Source organism: Orycteropus afer, unplaced genomic scaffold (assembly GCF_000298275.1).
Source record: "Orycteropus afer afer isolate SDZICR_OR568_19922 unplaced genomic scaffold, OryAfe1.0 scaffold00467, whole genome shotgun sequence".
In the NCBI taxonomy this organism is placed as follows: domain Eukaryota; kingdom Metazoa; phylum Chordata; class Mammalia; order Tubulidentata; family Orycteropodidae; genus Orycteropus; species Orycteropus afer.
In genome coordinates, this window is record NW_006922054.1 from 1,605,499 (window position 1) to 1,621,689 (window position 16,191).

The 16,191-nt window shown below is 40.5% G+C and overlaps 1 pseudogene; it reads right to left on the bottom strand.

The window, feature by feature from the left end:
• Window positions 1-11,799: 11,799 nt before the first annotated feature.
• Window positions 11,800-15,986, bottom strand: LOC122151464 (annotated as a pseudogene).
• Between the last annotated feature and the right edge of the window lie 205 nt (window positions 15,987-16,191).

Genomic DNA, 16,191 nt, shown 5'->3' on the forward strand with positions numbered 1-16,191 from the left:
GTGTGTGTGTGTGTGTGTGTGTGTGTGTGAACAGAGCTATGTAAAGGCAATACAGCTTGTATTAAAAAACTAGATCCAGTATTGAGTTCTAGCTCTGTCATTTGAGCCTCATTTTTCTTATCTGAAAATTTCAGATAATGATGTTCACCTACTGCTGTCATTAGGATAATATTTAAACAATATGCATAAATCACATAGCAGAAAATGTGGTTCATAGCAGGAGTTAAGTAATCTTATTTATTATTGTTGTTGCTTTTGTTAAATGTCTCAGATTTACCCAAGAAGACAATTTTAACAGCCCAGAAGAATACAAAATCTTCCCTCATAGTGAGGGCTTTTATTTCTTTCCTTTCCCATGCCATAACTTAAGTATACTCACCACCCCTATGACCCCAAAGCAAATTTTGATTGTTTAGCTAGATATCAGGAAAATAAGCATTATTTTATGGGTTAAATAGTTCCTTTCCTTAGTAGTGCTATTCATGCCTCCATATATAATAATCTTTGGTTTTAAAAATCATTCACACAATAAAAACAAAGTCCATTTAGTCAGGCCAGCTAATGAACAAGTCAATGTCATATTTTTAAACCATCAGTTCTATTGCTTTATAGAATTGTTCTTTTTTCTCTCCAATAGGGCCAATAAATTAAGTTACAATAATATAATCTGTGTGGCTCAGTTATAGTCAAGTTCTCTGCTATTTGCTGTGAAAACAGAAAAACAGTATTCTTCTATTTAACTGGTATGAATAATTATTTTCTCCATTAGTTTTGGTTTCCTAGTAACATGGAATCATTATTTAAGCATCCACAAAAGGGGTTTAACTTTAATTATTGTGGTAACATGACCCAAACATGAACCCGAGTAAAAGTTATGAGCTCATCCACTTTTTCCAGTAGCAGTGCAGGTGGCAGTCCAGGATTATCCTTTTCTGCACAAACCTGCCGTGGTCTGTTTCAGCGCTAGAACACACTGCATCATGCAGGAAGCATGACAGCTCCTGCAGGTTTATTTTAGTAACAAGGGGTTAAAGGTTTTCCTCAGATTTTCACATGTGAGAGAAAAGCTTTGGCACAGGTTTCTTCTAGACTTGTGGAATGGTTTGATAAGAATTGGCCCATTAACAAAGTAAAACATTTGCCAAGACAATGGATATTTTTCTGTTTGCCTTGTATTATAGGTCTCTTTATGAATTTTTCTAACACCCCATATTTTCTCCATGCTTTGCAGACCTAAAACTCTCATTACTTTTGAGGTAATTCCTTTTGTTCTCTCTGCAATCTAGCCATTTAAAATTCACTGTGTGACTGAAAAGTTAGTACCTAGAAATCACATGTAGCTCAATGGCCTGGGGCCAGTCAACACAAAGATTAAAACTTGAGATGTTAACATTTTGTCCTCCTTATTTTAATTGGATATGCTCTGATGGTGGCACTCAACTTCCTACCTTTCCCAACTTTTTCTTGGAAGAATAAACTGACTGAATACATTAGACAATTGAGCAACAGGGCCAGCATTGTTATTTCGATGAAAAAACATGGTCCTTGGGGAACTATTTCCAGGAATGGCCAGAAAAAAATTAAAATTGTCCTGGTTTTTAGTTTGTTCTACAGGATAATGCTGCTAAATCTTTTTGTTCCTCTCCTACAATATGTGAATCATATATTTTAAATATATCAGGATCTTAATAATAATAATAATATATAGTAACATGCATAATCATTTAATATTTCACAATGGATGGCACAAAAAAAGCTAAATATAACAAGGGCAGAAAATCTCTTTATTAAAATTTTATACTCCCAGTCATATATAGGATGCAGAGGGAGGTATATCATATCATGACTGCAAAAGATGAACCAGTGATGAGGATAAAGGAAGGGATATTTTAAAAACTGCAGCATCCTCCTTAGGGCAATGTTTTTCCATATTCTCCATCATTTGAAGGAGCTCTGGTAGCATAGTGCCTAAAGCACTTGACTGCTAACCAGAAGGCTGGAGGTTCAAACCCACCAGCCACTCCTCAGAAGGAAGGTTGGGCAATCTACTTCAGTAGTGATACCACCTTGGAAACCCAAGGAGGGGTTGCTATGAGTCGGGTCCAACTCAACAGCACATAACAACAACAACAACCACCATCACTTGAAAAGTAAAGTATTATAACAAAATGTGCAAAGACCTGGAGTTAGAAAATCAAAAAGGAAGAACACATTTGGCATGTCTCAAGCTGAAAAGACTGCAGAAAAATTCAAGACTCGAGTTGCAGTATTGAAGAATTCTATGGGCAAAATATGGAACAATGCAAGAAGTATCAAAAGAAATGGATGAAACACATGAAATCATTGTACTGAGAAAACTAGGCTGATATTCAACCAATTCAGGAGGTAGCATATATTGAAGAAAAAATGGTATTGAAGGAAGAAGTTTAAGCTGCATTGGAAGAATTAACCATAAACAATACTCCAAGAATTGATGGACTATTAATTGAGGTGTTTCAATAAACAGATGCAGCATTGGAGGTACTCATTTGTTTATGCCAAGAAATGTGAAAGACAGCTACCTGACAAACCTACTGAAAGAGATGCATATTGATCCCATTCCAAAGAAAGGTGATCTAACAGAATGGGGAAATCATTGAAAAAATATCATTAATATCACACAAAAGTAAAATTTTGCTGACAATAATTCAAAGTTATTACAGCACTATGTAATTGTTGTTAGCTGCTGTCTTAGTTCTCTAGTGCTTTATAACAGAATTACCAACACAAGTGAATGGCTTTAACAAACAGAACTTTATTCTCTTACAGTTTAGGAGGCTGGAAGTTCAAATTCAAAATGCCAGCTCTAGGGTAAGACTACCTAGAAGTCCAAGTTCAGAGTGCCAGCTCCAGGGGCTAGGTGGAGGCCCCATTCTTGGGATTCTGCTCTGCCTTCAGGGACCACTGGAACAAAGTGGAGTCTTCTCCTGACTCACAAGCTGCTGGCTGCTGAGGCTAATGAATTCAAGATCAGAAAGTGAAATGGCAGATTGTTGGGTCCTAGGCTGGGCAGACAACAATCTGAAGATTGGCAGGTGTTCTGATTACCTAGCGCCACTCTGAGAAGAATATACCACAAATGAGATGGTCTTAACAAACAGGAGTTTATTCTTACAATTTGGAGGCTTTAAGTACACGTTCCAAGTGTCACCCAGGCTCTAGGGGCTGGGTGAAAGCCCCTCAGCCTCAGGCCTCAGCTCTGCCTCCTGCTTCCAGCCCACTGGAGCTAGAGGCTTTTCTTCACTCAGGCAGCTGCTGGCTGCTGAGGCAGACAAGCCCAAGGTTGACAAGTGAAAAGACACAGTCCCCCTCTTACCAAACCACATAGCAGGCCATTCATTCAAGTCCATTGTAAGTCCCAAGGTCAGCAGAGCATGGCAGGCTGCTGAATGATTCAGCTACATGCAGGATTCCAGCATGCCATAAGCTAGAGACTGTTCCCAAAGTTTTTATTTATATACGGGAAGCAAACCACATACCCAAAGGCAGCTACTCAGCTGCTCACAGTAGATTATACCATGGAGTTTATTACCAGTCTCATCATGGGGAATACTACATTCAACTCTCAGCCACTCAGCCAGGCCTAGCCAAGCTGACACACAAACTTAACCACCACAGCAGGTAACATGCAGACCACAGGTTCAACTCCAGGAACTGGAGATGATGAATGGTGAACCAAATGAAGGATCTTTTCCATATATACTGGAAGCAGGCCACAACTTGAAGCCAAATCTCTTAACAACTGATTAACTTCTTACAGCAGATTCCACCATGGAGGTGATTATACTACATCTGATCTCATCATAGGCAATACTATATCCAGCTGCCCAGCCACTCAAAATCACAGCCCAGCCTAATTGACACACAACTGTAATTGCCACAGCTGCCGTGGAGTCAATTTCAATTCATAGCAACCCTACGTACCACAGAAGGAAACATTGACCAGGCCTGCCCCATCATCACAATCTTTGCCATGCTTGAGCTTGTCACAGCCACTGTGTCAATCTGTTTCATTGAGAGTCTCCCCCTTTTTTGCTGACCCTCTACTTTACCCAGCATGATATCTTTCTCTAGGGACTGGTCCCTTCTGATAACATGACTAAGGTATGAGAGATGAAATCTGCCCATTCTCGCTTCTAAAGAGAATTCTGGCTGTACTTCCTCCAAGACAGATTCGTTTGTTCTTCTGGCCTGTCTGTGGTACGTTCAATACTCTTTGCCAACATCACAAGTTGAATGCATCAGTTCTTCTGTGGTCTTCCCTATTCATTGTCCAACTTTCACATGCATATGAAGTTACTGAAAATACCATGGTTTGGGTCAGGCACATATTAGTCTTCAAAGTGACATTTTGCTCCTGAACACTTTAAAGAGGTCTTTCACAGCAGACTTCCCCTGAGCATTACATCATTTGATTTCTTGACTGCTGTTGCGATGGGAATTGATTGTGGATCCAAGTAAAATGAAACACTTGACAACTTCAATCTTTTTTCCATCTATCATGAAGCTGTTTATTAGTCCAGTTGTGAGGATTTTTTTTCCTTTTTTTCATGTTGAGATGTCAGTAAGTGCTTCAAGTCTTCTTCATTTTCAGCAAGCAAGGTTGTGTTATCTGCATATTTCAGGTTGTTAATGAGTCTTTCTCCAAACCTGATGCCGTGATCTTCTTCAAATTATTTACTATGTGTACAGATTAAGTAAGTGTGGTGAAAAGATAAAACCATTACACACACTTTACTAGATTTTAGAACATACAGCACCCCTTGTTCTGTTTCAATGATAATTTCTTGATCTATGTACAAGTTCTTCTTGAGAACAACTAAGTATCTGGAATTCCATTCTTCCCAATGTTATCAATAATTTGCTATGATCCACATAGTCGAATGCAATTGCATAGTCAATAAAACACAAGTTAACATCTTTCTGGTATTCTTTGCTTTCAGCTAAGATCTATCTGAAATCAGCAATGGTATCTCTCATCACACACTCACTTCTGAATCTAGCTTAAATTTCTGCAAGTTCCCTTTCACTGTAATGCTTCAATCATTTTTTAATTATCTTCAGCAAAATTTTATTTCCACATGATATTTATGATATTTGATCTCTTCCAGTCATTTGGCCAGGTAGCTGTCTTCCAAATTTCTTGTCATAGAATGAGCATTTCCAATGCTGCATCCATTTATTGAAATATCTGTTTGTCAATTTCTTCAGTGGAACTTGGACTTCTTCCTTCAATACCATTGATCCTTGATCATATACAACCTCCTGAAATTGTTGAACACTGACCAATTCTTTTTATAACATTCACTCTGTGTATTCCTCCTATCTTCTTTTGATGTTTCCTGCATAGTTCAGTATTTTGCTTAAAGAATCCTTTAATATCACAACTCAAGGCTTGAATTTTTTCTTCAGTTCTTTCAACTTGAGATATACTGACCATGTTCATCCCCTTTATTTTCCAATTCCAGGTCATTGCACATTTCATCATAATACTTTACTTTGACTTCGTGAGCTATACTTTGAAGTCTTCTGTTCAGCTCTTTTACTTCAACATATTTTCCATTTGTTTTAGTTAATCTCTGTTCAAGAGCAAGTTTCAAATATCTTCTAACACCATTTTTGTCTTTTCTTCTTTTCCTTTTTCATGACCTTGTGCATTCTTTATGTATGATGTCCTGTGTCATCCTACAAATCATCCCTACAAATCGTCTTCAGGCACTGGTGGTCACTGTATCACATCTATCCTTCAGATTGTCCTTAAATTTGGGTTGATTATACTCAAGGTCATATTTTGGTTCTTGTAGATTTGTCTTAATTTTCTTCAGTTCAACTTAAACTTGCATATGAACAATTGGTAGTCTGTTCCACAGTCAGCCACTGGCCTTGTTCTGACTGATAATATTGAGTTTCTCTAACTTCTCTTTCCACAAATGTGGCTGATTTCATTCATGTATACTCTAACTGGTGAGGTTGGAAAACTTGTTTAATTTCTCTTTATGTTGTTTAAAAAAGTGTTTGTAATAAATAAATTATTGTTTGTGCAAAATTCGATCATGCAATCTCTGTTGTCATTTCTATCACCAAGGTCACATTTTTCAACCAACAATGCTTCTTCTTTGTTTCCAACTTTCAAATTCCAATCATCAATAATTATCAATACATCTTGGCTGCATTTTTGGTCAATTTTAGACTGCAAAAGTTGGTGAAAATATTCTATTTCTTCATCTTTGGCTTTAGATGTGCATCAGCCACTCCTCGGAAGGAAGGTTGGGCAATCTACTTCCACAGTGATACAGCTTAGGAAACCCAAGGAGGGCTCACTATGAGTCAGGTCCCACTCGAGGGCACATAACATAACAATAACAATGTATATTTGAATAATAGTAGTATTAACTAGTTTTTTGTTGTAGGTATATGGATACTATCCTTTCACTGACAGCATTGTACTTCTGGATAGATCTTAAAATATTTCTTTTGACGATGAATTTGATGTCATTGCTCTTTAATTTGTAAGTCTTGGCATAGTAGACCATATGACTGATTCAAAATGGGCAATAACAGTACTTTTCAGCTCATTAATGCTTAAGATATTGATATTTATTCTTTCTATTTCATTATTTTTTTGGGGAGCTCTGGTAGCATAGTGGCTAAGACACTTGCCTGCTAACCAGACTGCTGGTGGTTCAAACCCACCAGCCACTCCTCGGAAGGAAGGTTGGGCAATCCTACTTCCGTAGTGATACTGCCTCGGAAACCCAAGGAGGGGTCGCTATGAGTCAGGGCTGACTCGACGGCACATAACAACAACAACAACAATTTCATTTTTGACAATTTCTAATTTTCCTAGATTCATATTATGTATATTCCATGTTCCAATCATTAATGGACTGTTGCTTCTCATTTTGAGTCATGTCCCATTATAAATGAAGGTCCCAAATGCCTACTCTATCCACGTCATTAAAGCCAACTCTGCTGAGAAGAGGCAGCTCTTCTCCAGGATTATTTGGCATGCCTTCAACCTGAGAGGCTCATCTTCCAACACTATATAAGAAAAGGTTTCCCTGATAATCATAAGGTTTTCAATGTTTGTTTGTTTATTTGTTTGTTTGTTTGTTTTTGAAAGTGGACCTGGCCACATCGTTCTTTCTAGTCTGTCTTAGTCTGGAAGTTCTGGTGATGCCTGCCCATCAAGATTGACTCAGCTGGTATTTGAAAAACTAGCACATATCTTCCAAAATGGCAGCAACACACAAGCCATCACACAAAGACAAACTGACATATAAGTGGCGGTATAGCACTATGTTGACTAGGAACAGCCAGAAATTCAAGATGGATTCAGAAGAAAATATTGAATGAAGGATATCATTGCTGATGTCAGATGGATCTTGTTTTAAAGCAAAGCTTACCAGAAAAATGTTTACCTGTGTTTTATTGACTATGCAAAGGTACTTGACTATGTGGATCATAACGAATTATGGAAAACATTGCAAAGAATGAGAATTCTAGAATACTTAATTGTGCTCATGAGGAACCTGTACATAAATCAAGAAGCAGTTGTTCAAATAGAACAAAGGAATACTGCATGGTTTCAAATCAGGAACAATGTGTATCATGGTTGTAACCTTTCACTATATTATTCACTCTCTATACTGAGCATATAAATACATATACATACATATAGTCCAAGAAGCTAGACTATATGAAGAAGTACATGGTACGAGGATTGGAGGAAGACTCATCAACAACCTGCAATATACAGAAGACACAACTTTTTTTTTTTTGCTGAAAGCAAAGAAGATTTGAAGCACTTACTGATGAAGATCAGAGACTATAGCCCTCAGTATGGATGGACTTCAACAAAAAGAAAACAAAAACCCTTAAGCCAGATCAATAAGCAACATTTTGATAAATGGGAAAAAGATTGAAGCTGTCAAGGATTTCATTTTACTTGGATCCACAATCAACACTCATGGCAGCAGCAGTCAACAAATCAAATGACCAACTGCATTGAGTAAATCTACTGCAAAAGACTTTTTTAAAATGTTTAAGAGCAAAGATGATACTTTGAAGACTAAAGTGTGACTTAAGCCATGGTATTTTCAATATGCATGTGAGAGCAGGACAATGAATGAAGAAGGAAGACTGTAGAAGAATTGATGATGCATTTAAATTGTGGTGTTGACAAAGAATATTGAGTGCACCATGGACTGCTAGAAGAACGAACAAATCTGTCTTGGAGACAGTACAGCCAGAGTTCTCCTTAGAAGAAAGAATGGACAGATTTCATCCCTGGTACTTTGGTCACTTCTCAAAGGAACCAAACACTGGAGAAAAATATCATGCTTGGTAAAGTAGAGGGTCAGCAACAAAGGAGAACGCCCTCAATAAATGGATGGACACAGTTGCTCTGACAATGCATTCAAGCATGGCAACATTTGTGGGGATGGTGCAGGACCAGGCAGTGTTTCATTTTCTTATACATAGGGGTCCTTATGAGTCAGAACCAACTTGAAAGCTCCTTACAACAATATATCATCTGCCTTGTTATGCACCACAGCTACTAAAAACATTGAACTTTCCAATGAACATTGGGAATTTTCTCACTTTCAAAGAGGTCTGATTATTTTCTTGATGGTACAAATCAATATTTAGAGTATGGTTTCATGAATGTACTTTCTTTAAATTATTTCCTTCCTTGGAGTGTTTTGCCAGATAAGAAAAGAGAGAGAGTGCAAAATATTTCAATTTTGTAACATATCTTACAGTCATATTAATCTTTAGACTGGTATTCTACCTCCAAAAGATATTTCATCATTGAATCATAAATATCCTACTTAGGACAATTCATCAATCTATGAGTGAATGCTCAAGGATTTGATTCTGACTAACAGGGTTCAGTCACTGCTCTCTTCATGTATGCTACCATTATCTTTGGAATGTAAGCTGTGAAGATTTGGATGAGGCTCAAGATTCTTCAGAGTCCCTCGGTGGTGAAACAGTTAATCCTCTTGGCTACTACTGAAAAGCTTGGAGGTTAGAGTCCACCCAGAGGTTGCTCAAATAGATCATGGTTATCTATTTCCAAAAAATCAATCATCAAAAATTCTAAAGAGAATAGTTCTACTTTGGCACAAATGAGGTTACAATTGTTGCGCCCAGATTTTGAATCCCCAAAAACCACCAAGGAACCGATTCCACTGCAAAAGCATAGGGGTTGTTTTATTCAAGCTTGAGCTTGGACCCCCAACTGTTCACCGACGCAGCGGTTCAGGATTGAGAGCCCCGAACTCAGGGGTAACAGGATTTTTACAGGGGTTACAGCAGGAATGAGGAAGTTTCAATTAGAAAATTACAGGATTGGTTAACATTTTTCAAATTGCAAGTTGTCCCTACTTGATTGGCTCTGTGTTGTGGGTCGAAGCCCTAAACTGTCGTTTCTAACTATTTTAGGTAAGGTATTTCCTTGCTATTCACTGATTGGTTGTTGCTAGGGAAGTATCGATGGGGTGAGGGTAGTCAGGACTTCAGGTACCTCCCTGCTATTCACTGATTGGTTGTTGCTAGGGAAGTATCGATGGGGTGAGGGTAGTCAGAGCTGCTTGTGGTTTTCCCAGTAACTAAAGCGTGAAGCAAAAGCTAAGGCACATTGAAAAATGGTTATATATTTAAAATGGCTATATACAGGGTGGTTATATAAAAAAACATGGTCTCACATTCCTCCCTTTCTCTTGGTACTAAACTCAATCATGAGTTTGCTGAGTGTTATCATATATTTGGTTATAATATATTGCACTAACACCTGAATCGTCTTGATGGAGTAGTTGATATCGTTGCCTGAGGACCATGAGTTGTACAGAGTTCACTCTATCTTTTACAAAGTTGATTAATCTGTTTAGAATATAGGGTCCAACTGTCAGTAAAATTAGTCCTATAATGACTGGTCCTGTGAGAGCAGATAACAGAGATGTTAGCCAGGGAGAAGAATTAAACCAATTTTCATACTATCCCTGGTTTTGGGCACGTTCTCTTTTTCTTTTTTCTAGTCCTTCTCTTACTTCAGCCATGGAGTTTTTTATGACTCCCGAGTGGTCTATATAATAACAATATTTCTCTCCTAGAGCGGCACAAACTCCCCCTTATTGTTGGAAACGGATATCCATACCCCTTTTTAATTGTAAGATCAGTTCCGCCAAAGAGGTTAGGGATTCTTGGAGTTTGGTAATGGATTCTTCTAGTCTTTCTATATCCTGGTCAATTGCTGCTCTAAGTGAGCTATATTGCTGATGCTGGGTTATGATAGATGCAATTCCTCTTCCAGCTCCCGCTAGTCCTAATCCTAATAAAACAGTTAAAGTTACAGCAGAAACTGGTTCCCGTTTGACTCAGTGGGGAACAGTTTCCCATTTATCTAGGAAATCATTATACTGGTGGCATAATACATGAAGTACTAAGTAGACTAATACACAAAAATCTTTGGTTTGATTAAGAACATGTCCATGGAGGCAAGGGGATAATCCCAAGGAACAAGCCCACCATCCGTTGGAGGGTGGTATATAGTACACAGTTTGATTTATGGTTGTTTCAGTGTGGTTGCAGAGGTGTTTGTGAGTTTGTGGAATCTGTCCTATGCAGGTCCCTGTCCCTGTGACAGAAAGTAAGGTGAGTTGTCCAGGTTTCCTATGATTCCATCTACAGGTTTTGTGAGTTTCTAACTGGTTGAATTTTCCTATAAATGCAATACCTTCATAATAGGAGGATTTGATATCATAGCACAGCCAGCAGTATTCTGTTAAATTATATTGGGTTAGATTCAATAGTTGGAAAGTCTGGACCATAATTTTCCAAAGGGGGTCTTCCTGTAAATTTTGGACTGATGTATTGTCCCTTGGAGGGGTGATGTGGGGAGATGAATTTTGGACTAATGTGTTGCCCCGATTATTGGAGGGTAGAGAGGGTACTGATTGTGGGGCTAACAGTGGGTTGGGTGGGGCTAACACCTGATTGCAACAGGAGGCGTCCAAGATTCAATTTTTAATCTAATATTGAAAATGACCTCACTGTCATACCCTCTTTGGTACAATCGAAGTCTCCAGGATCGGCCTGTCACCCAAGTTTTATACTGTTTTCCCTGCTCTGTAAATTGGACTCTAATAGGATTACAGGTGAAATTCATACACGGACCACTTCTTGTAAAACATGCCTCCCATGGGTCCGACTTGTCCATATTTAAATTGGCAATAATTGATGGTTAATCTGTCACTGGAATGATTCCTGTCTACTGTGATGAGATCCCAAGTTGAAGAAGTTTTCCAGTAAGTGGTTCCCGTCATTTCACACCCCTACGCTTTACAATAAAAGTCTGGTACCCCCACACACACCGGTTTGCTAAGGCTCTATTTCCTCCTCCCCCTGGGCAAAAGTAAAATGGTAACTTACGGAGTTTGTGGCAGAGTCCAGGGTGCCCACAACCTATTCCCCAGCCATTGATTACCCCAGAAGCACATGACCGCTGGCACGTGGGTTTGCCTGAACATTCAGGAGTACCGTTTTTGTTGGGTTCCCAATCTAAGATATCCCAGGATCCGGCTGCTAATTGGCATAAGTCAAAGTGTAGATCAGGCCACCAGGTCACAGGAGGTGCAGTATGTGAGATGGAGTTGACAATATCCCCCGTGGCTGATGTGATCATCCAAGTTAACCATTGGGGGCTGTGAGGGTTAGAAGAGGAATTCACATAATTACCGGCTATTATCAGTAATACTAGTGAGGTCCACATCGTTGAATTTTCATCTTGAGTGGGTTGTCGGGGTCCTTGGAGACGTGCCATTTCTGGTCAGGGACAGGATTGGCTTTGCGGACGTGGGTGTGATGAATCCAGGAGGCTATTCTGTTGACCTTCAGGGTGGTGGGTGTGGTCAGGATTACGATGTAGGGTCCTTTCCAGCAAGGTTGTAGAGTCTCTTGCCTATGTCTCTGTACATACACCCAATCACCTGGTTGGTACTGGTGAGGTTCGGGAGGGGGACTAGATTGGTAGAGGGCCCTTAAGCTTGGCCAGATGTCTTGCTGGGTTTGTTGCAGGGCTTGAAGGGAATAAATGAGTTCATGATTATCAATTTCAAGTAACAAATTGGACTGGAATCTGGGAGTGATAGGTGGAGGTCTACCAAAGATAATTTCAAAAAGTGTTAATCCTAATTTATAAGGAGAGTTACGGACCCGAAATAGGGCAAAAGGGAGGAGAGTCACCCATTCTCCGTCAGTCTCTATGGTTAATTTGGTTAAGGTCTCTTTTAGAGTTCTGTTCATTCTTTCTACCTGGCCTGAACTTTGGGGTCTGTATGCACAATGTAACTTCCAATTAGCCCCAAGAATAGTTGCTAAACCCTGTATTATCTTAGATACAAATGCCAGTCCATTATCTGACCCTATTGTAGTAGGAAAACCATACCTGGGTAAGATGTCTTCTAGTAGTTTCTTGGCTACAACGTGGGCCGTTTCTCGTTTTGTGGGAAAGTCTTCTACCCACCCTGAAAAGGTATCTATAAAAACTAACAAATATTTATATCCATATTTTCCTGGTTTTACCTCCATGTAGTCTACTTCCCAGCAAGTTCCTGGTTTGTTGCCTCTTGAACTGGAGCCTAGATTCGAAGGGTTTTTAGTAACATTGGTTAATTGACAGGCTTTACAATCAAAAACAACTGCTTCAATTTTAGATTGAGCATTTTTAATTATTATATCAGCCCGTTTTAGCAATTCCTGCATTTTTCTGGTTCCTAAATGAGTGGTCTGATGTATTTTGAATAAAATTTCTTCTCCCAGTTTTTCAGGGAGGATGGGTTTGTGATCTGATGATTTCCACCAGTTATATACGTACTGAGTTTCGGGTAATTGTCTAATCCATTTCAAGTCTTCCTCAGTGTAGTTGGGGTTTGTAGGTAAGGCAGGGCTCCCAGGATCAGGTAGGTTGGAGGTTAATACCAGGTTGGTAGACAGTGCAATTTCTCAGACAGTTTGGTCTGCCAAATTATTGCCTCGGGCCACTGGGGAGGTGGTTTTCTGGTGTCCCAGGCAATGAATGATGGCAAGTTTCTTTGGGAGCCATAGGGCAGCTAGTAGATCTAGGATCTCGTTTTTGTTCTTGTCTTTCCTTCCGCAGTTAACAGGCCCCTTTCCCGATAAATTGCCCCATGAATATGTGCCGTGGCAAAAGCATAACGACTGTCTGTATAAATACTTAACTTTTTGTCTTTTCCCAAAGTTAGGGCTTTGGTCAATGCTATTAGTTCAGCTCGTTGAGCTGATGTTCCGGCCGGTAATGGCTCAGCCCAAACTATTGCAGTTTCCATCACCACTGCCACCCCCACATACCTTAGTCCATCATGCACAAAGCTGCTCCCATCCATATACCAGGTAAGCTCGGCATCCGGTAAGGGAGTGTCTCATAGGTCAGCTCGGGTTCCATGTGCTTGAGCCAGAATGTTGATGCAATCATGGAGCAGAGTACCCAAATCCGGATCTGGTAACAGGGTGGCAGGGTTCAGTGCCGTAGATGACTGGAAGATAATCTTAGTTGGGTTCAGTAACAGTCCTTGGTAGTGGGTGAGCCGTGTATTGCTGAGCCATCAATCAGGAGGTTGCTTAAGAGTTCTTTCTATGGCGTGCAGGGTGGTGATATATAGTTCTTGTCCCAGTGTAAGTTTGCCCGCATCTTTGACTAGCAAGGCTGTTGCTGCTATTATGCAAAAGCACGGGGGCCACCCAGCTGCCACTGGGTCCAATTTTTTTGAAAGATAGGCTACCAGTCTTTTCCAGGGGCCTAGGTGTTGGATTACAACTCCTTTCGCTACCCCCTTATTTTCATCAATGTATAGATGGAAGGGTTTTGTTACATAAGGTAGTCCAAGGGCAGGAGCGGACAAAAGGGCATTCTTAAGTGAATTAAAGGATTTTTTTCATGGCCTCTGTCCACTGAAATTTCTGCCCCTCCTTGGTTGCTTCATAGAGAGGCTTTGCCAGTTCTTCAAAACCTGGTATCCAGAGTCTACAGTAGCCAGCTGATCCTAGGAACTCCCGCACCCTGCGTGGGGTGTTGGGTCTAGGGATTTTTAGCACAGTCTCCTTGCGGGCCCTAGTCAGCCATCTTTGTCCTTCTTTTAACATATACCCCAAATAGCTCACCTCTGGTTGGCAAAGTTGAGCCTTTTTGGCTGAGGCTCTGTAACCCATGTCTCCTAATGTTCAGAGCAAGTCTCTGGTTCCTTGGAGACAGGTCTTGTAGTCTGCTGCAGCAACTAGGAGATCATCTACATATTGTAACAGCGTGAGACCAGGGTGGTCGGATCGGAACTTACCCAGGTCTTCATGCAGCACCTCGTCAAAAATTGTAGGCGAATTTTTGAACCCTTGAGGTAATCTCGTCCATGTTAGTTGTCCATTAATGCCTTCTGTGGGGTCCGTCCACTCAAAGGCAAACAGGTCCTGACTCTTTGGGGCCAACGGTAGGCTGAAAAAACATCTTTAAGGTCCAAGACTGCGTACCACTGGTGATCTGGGAGTAAAGAACTAAGGAGGGTGTATGGGTTAGGGACAGTAGGATGAATGTCTATAACCCATTTATTAACTTCTCGGAGGTCTTGTACTGGTCTATAGTCATTGGAATGAGGTTTTCGAACAGGAAGTAGAGGGGTATTCCAAGCGAAGTATTAGGAATACTCTGACTGACAGTGTTGGAGTATTCCTAATTTTAACAGGCGCCGGGTGTCAGGGGTTATGCCTTCCTGGGCTTCTCATGACATAGGGTACTGACGGACTCTGACTGGGTCTGCTCCAGGTTTAATTTCCACATAAACCAGTGGCCTATGTTTTGCTAACCCTATACCTCCAGTCTCAGCCCATGCCTTAGGAAAGGCTGACAACCACTGTTTTATATTCCTGGAAGGGGGAGGAGAAGGTTGCTGATGGAGCCTATATTCATCTTCTAAGTTTACAGTTAACACTTGAATAGGTTGGCCCCTACTGCCCGTAATAGTCACCCCTCCTTTTTGAAAGTGGATTTGTGCTCCTATCTTGGTTAGTATATCTCTCCCCAGAAGTGGATAGGGGCATTCTGGAATTATCATGAATGAGTGGGATACCCAACCCATGCCGAGATCCACTGTTTTTTGGGTAGTCCATGAATATTAATTTGTCCCTGTGGCTCCTTGAACCCAGGAGGTTTTATTAGACAGTTTTCCTTGGGGTTTAAGTAAGACTGAATGTTGTGCCCCGGTGTCCACCAGGAAATCAGTTGGAGTCCCCTCCACTTTAAGGGTTACCCTGGGTTCGGGGAGGGAAACCGAACCCTGTTGCCCCTAATCACTGAGTTCCCCCAGTTCTAGTACTTTAGTCTGTGGTTTGTGAGTCTTTTTATTTGGGCACTCTTTTGCCCAATGTCCATTTTCCTTGCAATAGGCACACTGATTCTTGCCCAGTTTAGGGTGTCCTTCCCTGGGGGAATCCCCCTTACCTTGGTATTTTGCAATTTTCTGCAGTTGTTTTTCTCTCTCTCGGACATTTCCGGTTGTTGAGGTGAGTAAGATTTTTGCAAGGTTCCGAGTGTACAAGTCACTGGCTGCTGCTAGTGCCTTGGCCTGTGGGTCCTCTGGATTTTCCCTGTGATTATAAACTCTCTCTACAACTAGAATTAAATCCTGGATACTTTTTTCAATTAATCTGTCAATTTTTTGTAAATTTCTCCTAATGTCTGAGGCTGCTTGATTCACAAAAGCCATGATTAATGCAGCCTTAGTTTCAGGTGCTTCCAGATCTATGGGGGTATATTGACGAAATGCTTCCATTAATCTTTCTAAGAAAGCGGCAGGACTTTCATCCCTCCCTTGCTGTATGTCACCTACCTTAGCCAAATTGGTGGGCTTCCTTGCGGCTGCCCTGAGACCTACCATTAGAGTCTGACGGTACACCCAGAGTCTCTCCTTACCTTCAGCAATGTTGTAGTCCCAATTAGGATGAGTTAAAGGGAAGGTGGCATTAATCACATCTATATTAGTAGTGGGTTGCCCGTTACCCCCAAAACAGATTTCCAGGCTCCCATCTGGATCCTCTCACGTTCCTCGGTGGTGAACAAAATCTGGAGGAGCTGTTGACAAT